Source organism: Molothrus aeneus, chromosome 1 (assembly GCF_037042795.1).
Source record: "Molothrus aeneus isolate 106 chromosome 1, BPBGC_Maene_1.0, whole genome shotgun sequence".
Classification (NCBI taxonomy): domain Eukaryota; kingdom Metazoa; phylum Chordata; class Aves; order Passeriformes; family Icteridae; genus Molothrus; species Molothrus aeneus.
The window spans coordinates 85,766,613-85,781,788 of record NC_089646.1 but is presented as its reverse complement, the minus strand read 5'-3'; positions in this window follow the sequence as shown (position 1 = coordinate 85,781,788).

Sequence of the window (15,176 nt, the reverse complement as noted above, 5' to 3'; positions counted from 1 at the left end):
GCTAGATAGAAAACATATCTGGGTATCATATTTGTGACCTTTCATATACATTGTTATCCAAGCAGCAAATTCAGAAAAATCGTGTTTATTCATGCTGCATGCAAAAATAAGTCAAAAATGGAATGAAATTATTGGTGAAAAGAGGTAAAACAGTGAGTCAGTCATCTGATCAAGAAACATATCAGAAATCAGGACCAAGGGTGTAGGTACTAAGAAGATTGCTAATTGATACCAACCTCTGCAGTGTCATGTAAGTCTGGAAGCATGTTTATTTTCAGCTAAACTGATGCAGAGGGCATTATGCATATCCATCTTTCTTGGAATATGCATGATCAATTATGCAATCAAAGTATTTTCATAGACTATCTAAAGAGTTTTAAAGGTAAAAATTTTCATGTGTTGTCTTCATTCTTAATTACATTTTGTGTATACAATTTTCTTCACCCACATTATCAAATGCAACAAGATATTTTGGTGCCTGCTCTCTTCCATGCAACCTACATGCTTCTCTGGCTGCTGCTCTTGCCTTCTGCTTCAGCCTGCCTTTGCCAACAAGCCTCCCATAGTTCTCCTTGGATCACAGCAAAACAGGCAGTCACAGCCACAACTGACTACACTCTGCCTTCCTCAGGAATGGTTGGGCTTTGTTAGCCTTTTCTTAGCTTTTTGCCTAGTTATGGATTTTTCATTTAAAAAATAGGGGTTTTTTAATAATTTCATAGAAGTTCTACTATATATATATATTTATCTGCTGGGAATTTACTGTTTTTAAAGAGACCTCAGCTTCAACACAAATAGAGAAGTCTGGATAATATTTGTGACAAGATAATCTATGAATATACATAAATGAAAAAACTTCCCATACAGAATATATAAAGACATATATTCAGCTTTCATGTTTTCAAATATTTCAGAGGTATTACATAGGCGTAAGATTTTTTTTTATAAACCAAGATACAATAAAATGTTGGGGTTTTTTTCATAACTGATAATAATAGTATTGATTTTATATTCAATACAGCTCTTAGAATTGCATCTTTGTGTTTTCTAAGAAGCAAAATGATTACAGCTTTTTCTATGATGCAGGCTATTGTGAAACTTAAACAGTTATTTGTACTTTCTTCGGTGCCTAGTTTGCAATTTTTTAGCCTCTGCTATTTGAAATTCTCATGGGGTTTCTGATTGAGCCTTTTCATCCTAAACATCCATGGGCTGTCAGGTGTTCCAAAATGATCTTTTGGAACAATATCAAGACTATTTCCTGAAAAAAGATGATAATACCTGATGTCTGCATTTGTTTTAGATTTCTGGTTCCTTTCTTGAGATTCAAAACTACCTTCAAATTGATTTTTTTTCTTGATTTGTTCCTCTGCTTGGCTGGACACAAGGTAAGAATCCTCTGTAAAGCACCAGAGCAGAAAAGTGTGTGGGAAGAGTACATCAATTTTGTCAGGTAACACCTTCAATCAGGCAGGCACTGAGATTTAGGAACAAGAGTCAGCCTTATTGATCATGCCTCCATTTTCTTTCATTGCTTTGATTTTTTTCCCCATGAATGACAGACACATTTCCTTATTTTTCTCTCTCCTTCGTCTTCTTACATCCTCAAGGAGAATCTGTGAAGAGAATCGTGTGTTTCCTTTCATCTCTGAAGGCCTCTCAAAATCATGTGGAGGAAAGATTTTTTTTCCTGTGGATAAGTGAATATATTTACTGTGATTAAATATCATTCTCTAGTAGAATCCTGCTTGGTACAGAGTGTTCAGTAAGGGCAAAAGAAGTACAAGAATAAACAGTAAAGATAATAACTGTGCTGGATTGCAACTGTAGCCTCTTTCTCACAGCTCTGAGCTGGATGTCTCCAAGGCTGATTCACTACATCCTAAAGCAGGTAATTGCTTTTCCCAAAAGTGATGCACTGTTAGGAGTACTACTGGCTGCTTCTCTGAAAAGGGCTCATAAATGCAATAATCAGAGGAATAAGAAAAGAAGGCATGCCTTCCTTCTAGCAAAATTCTGAATCTGTCTCATGAATTTTTACTCACTTGATATTAAGAGTTTTCTTGCCCTGTGTGTTCTTCAGTTCTCTTTTCCTCCCTGCTCACACCATGCTGTGCAACTCCTCCTTTCTTCTCCCTTACTCAGTCTCAATGGACAGTTAAATGTTAGTGTAGCTCTGGGAGAAAAAGTCTTGTCTGGAAGCAAGAATTCTCATAATTTATGACAATTGTCAAAACTTCAGGCACAGTGGTTTTGAAAGTCTTTGCTGATAAAAGCTCCCACTTACAATAAAGTCTGACCTGTGTGAGTGGTACAGTGAATTTTTGAACTTAGCTTCCATGCCTGAAGGGTACTGCAAATCGGGGGCCTCTGAGAATTTAAAGCCATGATGACTTGTGCCACAAGACTAGGTTTCTTCCATTTTGGGATAAAATTCAACTTTCTGTAAAATGTCAAACCTCATAAAATGCCAGACAGAAAATATTTTGATGGAGTCAATTGATATGTTAAGAAGCTGAATGCTTCTTTTAATAGTTTTTTTCTTTCTCAGTAAAAATATACTTTTTGAAATAAAAAAAAAAAAAAGAAAAAGATTGTTTTCTGAAAGGTATTTCTTCTAGCCATTACTCAAGTGGGGGAGTGTTGCCAGTATGGAGTCACCTGTGAGTGAGCACAAACAGACATGAAGGAAATTTGCTACACATTTTTGTTAAAACTGAAACATTGTGTTTCTTGCATTTCATTATTGCAGTTGGCAGCCCCTTTGGTCCGTGAAATTAGGAGTAGATATCTTCACACCTTTGGTGTTGTACTATTTACTCTTTTCCTAATTAATCTGTAAGCAGTTTGTACTATTTCAGTGTAATGTATTTTTCTAACAGGGCCTTCAGATCTAATCTTAAAACTTTCTTTTAATATTGACATTGAAAAGGTGTTATTGTAGTCATAATTCTTATACAATTGGCTACAATTTTTCTGCTTCTGTTTATGCTCCAATGCATGGCTATATTCCACAGTCTTTAAATGTGGTTCTGTAATTTTTGTCTTGATTCCAGAAGCCATCAAAAGTGAAAGATACATGCAGTGAATTAGATATGGGACCTTAAAACATAAACTTCAAAAGCTGACTGATCTCTTAGTGATTGGATGTAAATGTCAAGGCTAAAAAAAAATCAACAAAGCAGTATTGTTTCATTCTTAAGAATTACTCAGGACTTGCACTGAGAGTTGTGAGAAGTCTGTGATTTTCCCCACCTATTTTTATCTATTGGGCCTAAACCAAAGGTGAGCAGGAATGTCCTTGGTTCATTCTTCCATGGCTAGAGAAGTCACCAGGATTGCAGGGGACAAATAATGAAATGCCACAGGTGCTTGAGGGGACATAAAAATTGGGTCATGTTTTTCACTGTAGTGCCCTTAATTCCAAGTAATTTGGTCTTTTATGGCTGGCATTCTCAGCCTCTGTTACTGAAACTATTGCAAGTCACATAAAAAAATATGCATATTTATTTTCAGAGTGACAATAGAATGGGTACTTTGGTAGTAAAGGTATGTGGGATGCTTTATGAAGGAGACCTTGTTTTCTGTTTCAGGTAATCTTAAGTCTTTTTATAGAAAATGTAGAGAAAGCAGCTGGTGAGTTGGAGGAACACATTGATCTTCAGAACAGTCTACAGCCAAGTGACTGGGCTTGAATGTTGGAGAAATAACCCATCATGAAAGAGAAAGATTTGAAAGTAACTCAGAATTGGGGAAATTGCTTTAGCTATCAGGGCATTATTCCAAAGAAGAACCCACACAAATCAAACTGGTTTGTGTATCTTAAGTGATGACACTTAACTGGTGGTCTTAACTGGTATCTTTGATGTTAAAATACTTTGTGCATACATAAAATATTTTGTTAATAAGCAGAGCTGATAACCATACGGAAACAGTTCTTGAACTAATTTTGATTTAGTGCAAAATTCTGTTTTCCAAGCTAGGAAATAGAGATGAAACCATGCTTCCTCTTTTCTTCCTTCCTCCATTTTATTGAGAACATTTTGAGCTGGACAAACAGCTTTACTGAGACACTAATGGCTGAATGTAGAGAGCAGACTCATCCAGGTACACGAGTCTGCAGGAAAAGATAGGATGAGTTCCAGACACTGGAGCTCTTAAAAGTGTCAGACTCTTGACAAGTGATTTCAGTGCCTGATCTTGCTGCATGTGAAGTGATGCTTTAATTTGCAATTGAATGACAAAGTCCTCAAATCATCCTTATCTCCTGAGTAATTGAAGAAAGACTCTGCAATGTAAAAAACTCATTATAATTCTTCTGTGTCATTTTGCACCTTTCCAAAGGAATTTGTTATCATTATGTTGCTCTCTGACATATTTTTATTAGCACTGAGCTGCAAATATGAGATGCACACCTAGATTATGTGCTTATATTTACAGATGAAATGGAAGATTAAAAAGAGAATTCATATTGCATTTATGCTAATTCTGCAGAGCCTCTCTGCCATTGATCTTTACACTTTATAATAGTTTCTTTCAAGCTCTGATGAGAAAATAAAGTATGACCATTCTTTGTGTTATTTGTTGCTGTCCATACCAGAGGAAGAGATTACTTTATAGTCATTTTACAAGAGGAGATTAATCTAATGAAGTAATTAGAGTAAGTTAAGATAAAATCTTAGATGAGAATCTTTAAAATGGGAGACAGAATATTTTTTATTGTCTGGTGTGCATCTCTGCATTTCCTAGAGCTGGAGAATCCTAATTTTTGAGCACTTCCTGTCATGTTAGAATTTAAAACCAGAGCCGGAAGCCTTTCTAAAGAATGATTTCTTTCTTTTAGGAATTTGTGAAAGGGACACTGGTAACTGAGATTTTCATTGGTAGAAAGTAGATTGCAAATTATGGCAGCTTTTGGATAGTTATCTGCACTTGCAATGAGGAACAAAATACTCATAGCCTATGAGTATTTTGTGCCATTTTGGCTATGATAGGCTATGAGTATTTTGTGCCATTTTGGCTAAGCAAAGGAGCAGTCATGACTGCTTAATTTATTTTTTTTTCCCAGAGTATGTGACAGAAAGTAAGACATACCAGCATATTCTCTACATTATTTGTGATATAATTTTACAAGTTACCATAGGAATATAGCACACACAGAAATTAAACCCACAAGGAATGAGGAAAAAGTTGAGAAAGCATCAGGGTCTGAAGGAATTTGAGGTCTTTCTTCTGGAAGGGAGTTATAATGGTAGAGCTCCATGGCCTTATGTACCTCAAGTCTCAACCTGTGGCTGGATGCATCAAAGGATGAATTTAGAGGAGAATGTGTTAGCAATGGAAGCATAGGAATCCCTTTGTGATTCTCTGGATCATGACCTGAAACATGTTCCAGGCTGAGTTGTGTAGCTTTGGAGCAGAATACAAACATATATTGGATCTAAAGTATTTTATTTTCTTCTTTTTTTATCTCTTTCTATGTTTTATTTCTTTCTAACTGTAGTCCTTTCCCTGCATGAAAACTTTACACTGATCTTAGCCCCTAGACTGTTGAACTCCAAATATGTTCTGGATAAGTCCTGTTTTCCTTTACTGTCATTCTTCCTTAGAGATAAAGCAGCAGTAGGCTTTATTTTAGTTTATAATGATAAATTATGTATAGTGTCCTCACTTTTCCGGCTGCTTTTAACAATTAAAATAAATTTGCACCACGTTTTGTTACTTCGTGATCTTAAGGCTGTGGTGCAGTGGCTTCTCTGCATTCCTTAGAGAATTTGGTCTACAAGTCATACCTTGTTCTGGATGTCTATGTGCAAAAGAAGTTTTAGTTTCATGAAGAGAGGGGTTTTGTTTTACACAGGAACTTTTTTCTGCATGACGTATTATTTCCACGTCTGTGCTGCATTGGTCTATTTGCACTGGAACATAAAAGAATGAATCAAAAGTTTAAAATGTTACAATGTTAAAAATGTTACAAGTAGTTATTGGTTTGGGTCTTAAGGCTTTTACTTTTTTAAATTCATGACTACCAAGAAACAGACTGTGAGCATTATTGCTCAGTGCAGAGGGGAATCATTGAAAGGGAACAGGAACCACTTTGTGATCCTAGTGATGTTTATACCCTTTATATTCCAGATGTTATGAGGTTTGGAAATAGCGTTTCTCTATCAGTGAGTGACATCTCTGTTCCCCTGGGCTGAGGAAGTTCTGCTTGCAAATACCCTGAAGCATGGCCAGTTCAGGATCCTACCTATGGAAATGGATAGCTTTGTAAAATGCCTTGTATGTACCCTAGCTGGTGATTTGGTTTTACCTTATTTAGTGTTAGAAAAAGTTTGGTATTTGGGGATTTGATAATCCAGCTGAGAACTGCACCTTTTGACTTGTTGTTTGAATTTGTGTTAATTTTATTTTCATGCTTTATAATCAGTTTTATTAATTGGGGGTGGCAGGTTTAGCTGTACCTTAAATTTGAAAATGATGCAGACTAAATCAAATCAAAATAATTTATCGATTATTTTTTGCTTATTTGAGGGTAAGCAGTATAATATTTGCCTCATGGGAGTGATAGGTCTCTGCACAACTGCCATGGCACATAGACTTTTTGGTAAATATGGATGGTTGCAAAGTGAAGTAAACTTCAGTATATTGTTGAGCATGGACACCGAATCTTTTAGAATTAATGTTTTCTGAAACTTGAATGATGGTGACTTTGGAAAACTTCCATTGTTTAACCCCAGCTGGCAACTCAGCCTCACATAGCCACCTGCTCACTCTGTCCTGACTGGGTGAGGGAAAGAATTGGAATAATAAATAAAAGAACCCTCCTGGGCTGAGGTAAAACAGCTTAATAGATAGAGAAAAAGTCATGCACACAGGCAAAGCAGAAAAAAAAGAATTCATTCACCATTTCCCATGGGCAGAAAAGCATTCAGTCATTGCCAGGAAAGCAGGGGTCTTTTACCTGTAACAGTGGCTCTGTGCAAGAGCCCCATGTTAAATGCCTTAGATTGGTGACCACCTCTGCAAATGTGCTATAAGGATTGCTGAGTATAACTGGAGATAGATATGCCCTGCATGGGTGAAAATGACATTTATTTCTTTTTTTTTTTGAGATCTTAATCCATCTTTTCATAGTTCTCTGAGACTGAGTTTCCTCATGCCTAATAGTTGCTGTGGTACAATAAATAGTAAGGAAGTGTTGCTGCTTAAAGATTACAAAATTTTTATTATTTCTGAAAAGTCTTGGTTTTGAAAAATCAAAGGCCATTGGAGATATAATACATAGATATTGATCATTAAATTAATTTTTATGAGCTTTGTTTCAGTCAGAGACAGTGAATTGAAAGCTGCAAAACTGGTTGAATAGCTGTGTCTTGCTGTGTTTCCAGATTTGTGTTTGTATATGAGGAGCATTGATTTATACCAAGAATTTCAGCCAGCTTCAGTCATGTTGTAGGCTCTTCTTGTCACTAGGTAATGACTTTCTTATCACAGAGGACCAGAAGAACCCTTGTCAATATTTTCAGATAAGAGTAGTCTTACCAGGGGTCACCAGCCAGCACTGCCTCTTCTGGGTGGTTCTGATGTCAGCTTGGTTCTTCTGGAGCGTTTCTCATCCAAGCAGGCTGGAGATGCCTAAACCAATCAGGGAGTTCTCATGGACCCCCATTCTGGTTATGGGCAGAGATCATAGGGTCACTGATTGCATCTATGCTCTTAATTTTTTTCCTCAGCATTGCCATTTAGAGAAGTCCTAAATTTGGTCCCTGACACTGCTAATAATAGGCAGCAATGTTCCTTTCATGATCTCTGCAACTGGAGCAGGAGTGACATGTTACAGATCTGTTCACTTGTGCTGTCAAAATCTAGGTCCCTCAGAGGTGACAGGTTTGGCTAGTAGAAAGGCTGTGAAGGGAATGTTAAGGAATTAAATTTCAGTATGATTCTCTGTATTGGGCAGTAACACACAAAGATACACAATTGAGGTATAAGGAGAAATTATTTTGGCTTTGTGTGTGAAAGTGCATACGCAAGCCCATCTCTATTTAATGCGTCAATATTTAATGCACCCGTTATATTTCAAGAGATGTTCAGCCATCTGTGTTGTTACCTGGCTGGCTTGGCAATGGAGATGAGCAAAGTAGACACCTCCTCCATCGGCCGCTGGCCTCCAAGTGATTTTCTGCACAGCAGAACATCTACTATCCAACCTACAGGAGAAGTCCAGTCTATTTCTTGAGTAGGAAATAATGTTATGAAGAATATAGAGAAAAAAAATAGTGGTGGTTTCAAAAGGACCAAGATTTCATCTCAGTGATTTAAGGTCCATGTCTGGGGCTTTTCCTCTCAGGAAGACTGCTCAGCCCTCACTATATGATGTATTTATTGCATATTTACTAGCTTGACCTTAAGTCCAGACTCTAGCAACATGGTTTTGTTGAACTACTTGAGTATTTGGCCAGCTTGTCCAGAGCGCATCAATTATTGTAGAATATATTCATAGAATCATGGAATTATGCAACCTGAGGAGGTAATGTGAGACTGCTCTGGATTAAGTGCTTGATTCCCTTTTTTGCTGTCAGTATAATTATTCATCAGATTAGATCTTTTGTTGTCAGTATAATTATTCATCAGGTTAGATGTAGGTCAAGCAGTTTAGTAGCAGCTTGATTCTCAGGTTGTACTCATGTTTGCAGTAAGTTGTCATGACTCTTGTCAAGTCCAAGGAACAGAGATTTAGGCTTAGACACGGGAGCTCTCAGTTTTATTTCTGTCTTTTGTAGTGCCTTGGAAACTGAAATTATGAAACTAAGCTTCTGTCTATCTGGTTTCCTTTCCCTCCCATCTTTATGTGCTTTGCAAGTGTGGCTTTGTACTCTTTGCAGTGGCCATTTCTGAGTGGTGTAGGAGGTTCCCCTGGGGAAGGACCTCTGGATGTGTTGGTGTGAGATGCTCTGGCTCAGGTGAAAGGCTTGTGAGGTGTGGCAGGAATGGCTCCCCCCGACCCAGCACGGGGTTTGTGCTGTGGCTCTCACCACGTGTTACATGCACACAGTATTTAATCCTGGCTGCTCTCACCTCCAAGGACCTAAGGTAATGTAAATAAAAATCACAGGTCTTTTCCTCTGAGAGCTTAAAAATGTGTTGCTTTAACACTGCAGAAGTTGAAAAGAGTGTCTGTATCTTTGTTCTTGTGGCTTTGGTGAGTTGGGTGAGGTTTACTCCTGGGACTGAAAAGATGGTTTAAAAAGGCTCTTTTAAGGACTTAGCTTCATAGGATTACTTTAATCACAATGCAGCTTTTAAGGTACACTGGTTCTATTTAGTATTTTGAATTATGTTTAATGATTTCTGTTTTCCTCTTGTGCATACTTTTTTTTATCATGAGTTTTGCTCTGTATTTAATGTGCCTTGAGTGCTTTCACAGACAGGTGCTACATAAATAAAGTATATTCTTATTTTAATAAGCTGCAGCAGGACAGCAATTAGAAAGTTCCATATGTTCATATTATCTTTTTAATTGTTCATATTGTTGGGATTTACTGTTCAGGGAGAAAGGTAGAGTAGAAAGGAACTTCCATGTGGGAAAGAGAACCTGCCCCCCTCTTCCACATGCATACTGAAGAAATATTTCCCTAAAGACCTTAAAAGAGATGCAATAGGTACATACATACATACATACATATATATATATATCCATTATACATACATATATATCTCCAATCTTTCTCTTCCTGTCTCTTGCAATATTGTGGAAAGGGTAAAGAGTAGCTAAATTTTTGGCTAATATGGGAGACTTCAGGAATCTGGTGAGACCAGTTAATTATGGCAATACAGCCATGCAGGAAAACATTTTGAGCTGTGATCAAAATGTTTGTCATGAGCATACAGGCAGGAGTATTTCCATTATTACATTAAACACTTACATTAAACACCAGTCTTACATTAAACACCAGAATCAAACAATTATGAAGGGTCAGAAATGTTCTGTTAGCTGATATTCTTCTGGTTATTTGTTATTGCTGCAAACCTCTGTACTTCCAAAAGCAAACTGGTCTTGAAAGAAAAAATATTAAAATAAGGGGGGTTGGAACTAAATGATCCTTAAGGCCCCTTGCAACCCGAATAATTCTATGATTCTATGAATACTTTTAAGACGAGAAAAAAAATCCAACTCATGAAATCCTGTTTCTGGCTGGAATGCCAGAAGTCTCTTGAGAAATTCTGGTTTTCTGTGATTTTCACTGATAAATAGAACGTTGTGGTATAAAGCTGCAGGTGTTGGGCTGCAGCAGCAGCCATTTAGCCAGAACCTTGGCTAAATGTCCTGGGGTTGACTCAGCTCCACAGTATCTGGCAGCACTGGCCCAACTCCAGCAACCACTTCACTGCTGCTCTCTCTTTTTCTTCTTAGAGCAGTGACTAGTTCTGAGTGTGTGTTTTTACAAGTGTATAGTAGAAAGTAGTCAAGATCTAAACTGATGTCTCATCTCAACCAGAATTCAAATAATCACTTAGATATGTAGCTATTGTAAACAGTAACCATAAAGATGTTTTCTGGAGACAATCTATTATTCTTATTTTGAGTTTGTGACTCAGACTGGTTTTGTTTTTTTAATTTACACTGATGTATTGAGACCAGATTCTGGTGTTTTGGACACAGTACTTCTATTTGGCACATTGTGAACATGAAAAACTAAAGAGACCTAATTAAATTTTATCAAAATCTATGTCTTTGGAAATCATAATTTGAAAATCAGTCATCTTTTTACATACAGTTTCTAGTCTAGTAAAGCATGCATATAGGCACACCTACACAGCAATTCTGTTCTACAGGAGAATGTATTTTATTTCCACTGGAACTCTTTTATTTCAGATTTATTTTTAGGTTTCCTTCTCTCCTATTTTTTTCAGCCATCAGAATTTTTTGCATTAACTCCATAATATTTACAGTGTAAAAGGTGCCTAAGGCATTTTGTTGTTTTTACGAACTGAGATAGATATTTTCACCCGAGAACAACATTTCTTTTACTTGCTGGAAGACAGATTCCTGCTTGGAGACACTAGCCTCCTGTAGAAGGAGGCTACTAGCCCCTGTATGCCTGTTGATAGTCTGGCTGACCACAAAAGAAGAAAATGTTCTGGTCTGTTAAGGCTGGGACCAGCAATGATATATCATAGCTACATCCCAGCACTGGGGCCTGGTTTCCTTAATGAAAGTCACCTTAATGTCTTATAAACATGGGAGAAAGATAGGAAATACTGGGTCCCACAGGTATATGTCATATGGCTGGGACCTGGGTCAGTTTTCTGGAAAATTTATGTGTATCCTGAATGAAGGGTAGAATTCATTTGAGTAGCACAGTCTTATGCTACAAAATTTGGTTTGTAAAATACAGGATTTTGGTACTGTTTGAAACACTGGGTTTAGTTGTGTTGATTCTTTTGGTTTCAATAAGTTCAGAAAATGTAGGAAGGCTGAATATTTATTATCACTATTATCAACCAGTGTTTAGAGCTACAAAACTTCTTTTAACTCTACATCTTTGGAATGAATTGCTTGCACTAAATTTCTGCCTACATGCCTTAAAAAAAAGTAATGGTTTAACTTCATATCTTCTTGTGTCCCTGATGCGTTGGAGTGGCTACCTAGAACAGAGGCTAGACAGAGTTAAGAGAATAAAATTTATTAAAGGCCTTCAATAGATACACCTTGGACAGCGTAAAAGCCTTGCAGAGGCTACACCTAAGATGGACCATGGTCACGAGTTTTTCAGACAATTACAAGTTTGGTCTATTTGTATATCAAGGGTTAATTCTCCAAGTACAGTTTCAGGTTATTGAGTCATATTCCCCCAGCTTGCTCCCCTCAGCTCACTTTTGTTTATGCTTTTGGGGCCTGAGGCTGTGGTGTGTCCTTGGATCACAGGCCCAGAGGGATTGTTTTGTCTAACCAAAAAGTGAAGACTGTTTCTACACTTTATATGGAGTTTAGAGTTATGCACTATTGCAGTATGGGATTTGAAAAATGTAAATGCTAAAATCTTAAGGCATCGTCCCAACAAGCTGGATATGATACACCTCACATACCAAAATGTTGTATCTCTGACACATCTTATTGTTAACTAGAGAACTTGTACAAATGCAGAATAAGAATAAAAAATGGCCATCACACTGAGATTGCATTTGGGTGTAAGGTACAGCTGGCAGATGCAGGCAAATGGGAAATGCAAGTGACCGTGTTAGTTAAGGTGATAGTCAGGACCCTCAGTGCAGCAGAGCTGTGACTGTCATTGTGTTATACAGGCACTGGGAAAGGCAGAGCTCTAAGGAGATTTGGAAAACAGCAATAAAACTGGTTGCAGATGTTTCTGAGATGCTAGAAAGGGGAGTGCAATGGAGCACAAAGGTGATTGTTTTAAAATTGAAGGAGAGTTCAATGGGGACTGGCAGGAGTTCAGAGCTGCCCAGCCGTCCTATTCATTTTTGATGATGCAGAATGGGAAAAACTTGTTATCCAAAGGACCAGTTGCTATGCTCTCTCCTTCTGCAGCCTTCAGATGCTGTCTAAATTCTGTCACTTTATAAAAAACATCTGTAGGACACATAGAATACCTTTTACCCAGAGGAGAGTAGAAGTACTGGAAAAAAAGTCAGCAAAAGCAAATTAGCAAGAGAAACACACTGTATCATCTTCACAATTTTGGAGGGGATGGAGATAGAGAAGGTAGAGATGAAGGAGCATAAATTCAAAGGAAAGTTGTTGTTACACACCTATGTTGTATCTGGCTAAGTAAGCTTAATTCACACAATATTTTCCCTGCCTTCCTAAGACTGCCTTAACTGTGTTTTATCAAAAATGGCTGTTTTGCAGCAGCACAGCATCTTATGGATCATTCCAGTGCTGTCCTTTTGGATACGAAAGTTTAGCTGTGGCTCATTTTTCTATTTTCTTTTCTCTTTTTTCTGTTAATCAAAATTAAAAGTCATTCGCTTTGAAAGGATGGGCTTATTCCTGCAAGTGGAAAAACAGTGTTATATGTTATAGCTTTCCTTAAGCACCTGTACATACAAGGCTCATCTGGCACTGGTACCTTATCCAGCATATCCCAGGAATGAGCAGTTACCTCCAGATGACAATGTGCTGTGCTCTTATGATAAACAGTATTTTGTCATGGAAGCTTTGAAAGCCAAATTTAGCAGTATTTTGGTAAAAGCTTTACAAAATGTATACATTGCGAACTAAATCATTATCTGCAGATGATTAAAAAAATCTTTGTTTTAAAAGAGACCAAAAAACCCATACAACATCTTTCCCCCTTGGTTCCACACCTACACCTGCTACACACTGTATCACCTGCTAGCTGGCTTCCTACATTACCATTGGTTTGTAGGTGCAGTTACCTTAAAAAAAAATTTGGTCCTTTTCATACTAATTTAGCCTCACCAGCATTATCTGTGTCCCTGCAGTTGCTGTTTGGGTTGCAGCCACTTCTAATTCCTATTTCCCAGGTGCCACACGGTGGTGCTCCTGGCTCCACACTGCTCAGAGGCAGCCCTGAGCTGGCTGAGAGCAATTCCAGATGCTGTGTGCATACCAAAGCTGGTCTGGGAGGGCGGGCTGCACATAGCTCTGCAATGAGGAGTACCATGCCATGGGATGGGGAATGAACTTTCCTCCCAGGACTCAGCTACCAAATCAGATATGGGACGAAAGAGCTGAATAATGTCAGCTGACAAAAATCATCAGTATTGTGCATGTATACACATATAAACATATACTTAACCTCTTTTACACTTGATTTCTATATGAATTTTGCATACTGGCTTTGCTTTGGTTTGCTTTCCCATTTCCTGTTTGCTCAAGAGAAGGCTCCTGCAGGTTCACAGAGCAGTATCCTCCTGACAGCAAGGATGACATCCTTTTCTCCAGATCTATGATAACAATGCAGAGAAGCAAGGCAGAGAGAGGGGAGATGTGTCTCCTTCTCCATCTGAGGAGGGACCAGTGCAGAATCAGGAGGTGCCTCGGTGGCCCCAGGCAGGATCCCAAACTGGAAGGCCAGCAGTGGTGCTGGCCTTGTGTTTATTGAAAAGTCTCTTTTTCTCATAAGAAAATCTCCATATCCAAGGTGACATCCTCATCTGTATCAAGCCTACAACTCAGTAAAATCAACAGGAATTATTTCACTGACTTGTAGATACTCTGAATCTGGTTCTGTGCATTGTTGTGATCTCTCAGCTAAAGTTGAGCTCTGTGCATTTAGAAGTTAACCTCCCTCTGAGAGTTTCAGATACCTTTACTAAAACTTGGATCAGGCACTTAGATAGTCATGTGAATCTAACTTTTAAATTGTGTCAAGTCCTGTTTTAGACTAATTCTTATGAAAACAATTTAATGTGTGACTTACAAGGATAATTACTTGTGTTCACCTTTGATTAATTTGTAAAAGTTTCATCATATTTGTGTAGTGTACTGCACTAGTAGGTGATCTAAAAGAGGAGCTCTAATAATGTCTATGTGCATTGGACAGAATGAACTTTTTGGGACTGGAAGTCATGCCATCTATATAAACACTATGTTCTGTAGTGTATTATTAGCATACATTTTTAAAAGTTTATCTTTTCTTGTCTCTGCATGTCTTAGGATTCTTTATATATATCTATATCTCTTCTATAAAGTGAAAACCCAGCTATTGAAAAAGTACCTTAAGTTAGTCTTCAGTTTATGGGCAAATTCCATAGCTTCATGTGATGGGATCCCCTGAGGAAGCATGATTAGCTTCTGACATTGCTATTTACATAATTATCCATTGCATGTGGTCTGTATAAAGAGTTAATGCTAAACAGAATTCTTTACTCTTATTATATATAATTGTAAACAATTCTCCAAACATGAGGAAGTGAAGGTTGCAGCTGGTAGCTGGCCTTTGCTAAGAACTGAGACACGGCTAGACATGCCCAGGAGGCACCTCTCTGCATTATATAAATGGACACAGAGACCCTGGCAGGCAGCATTAACCCTGTCCATGTCAACCACTGACAATCGTGTACTTCTAGTGCAGCCTTACAAATCAAAGACAACATTGAAAAGAATTAAATGCCATTAATATGGAAAGTACACTTTGATATTTTGAGTCAGTTCACTATGAGAAGGAACAAATAACCAGGGT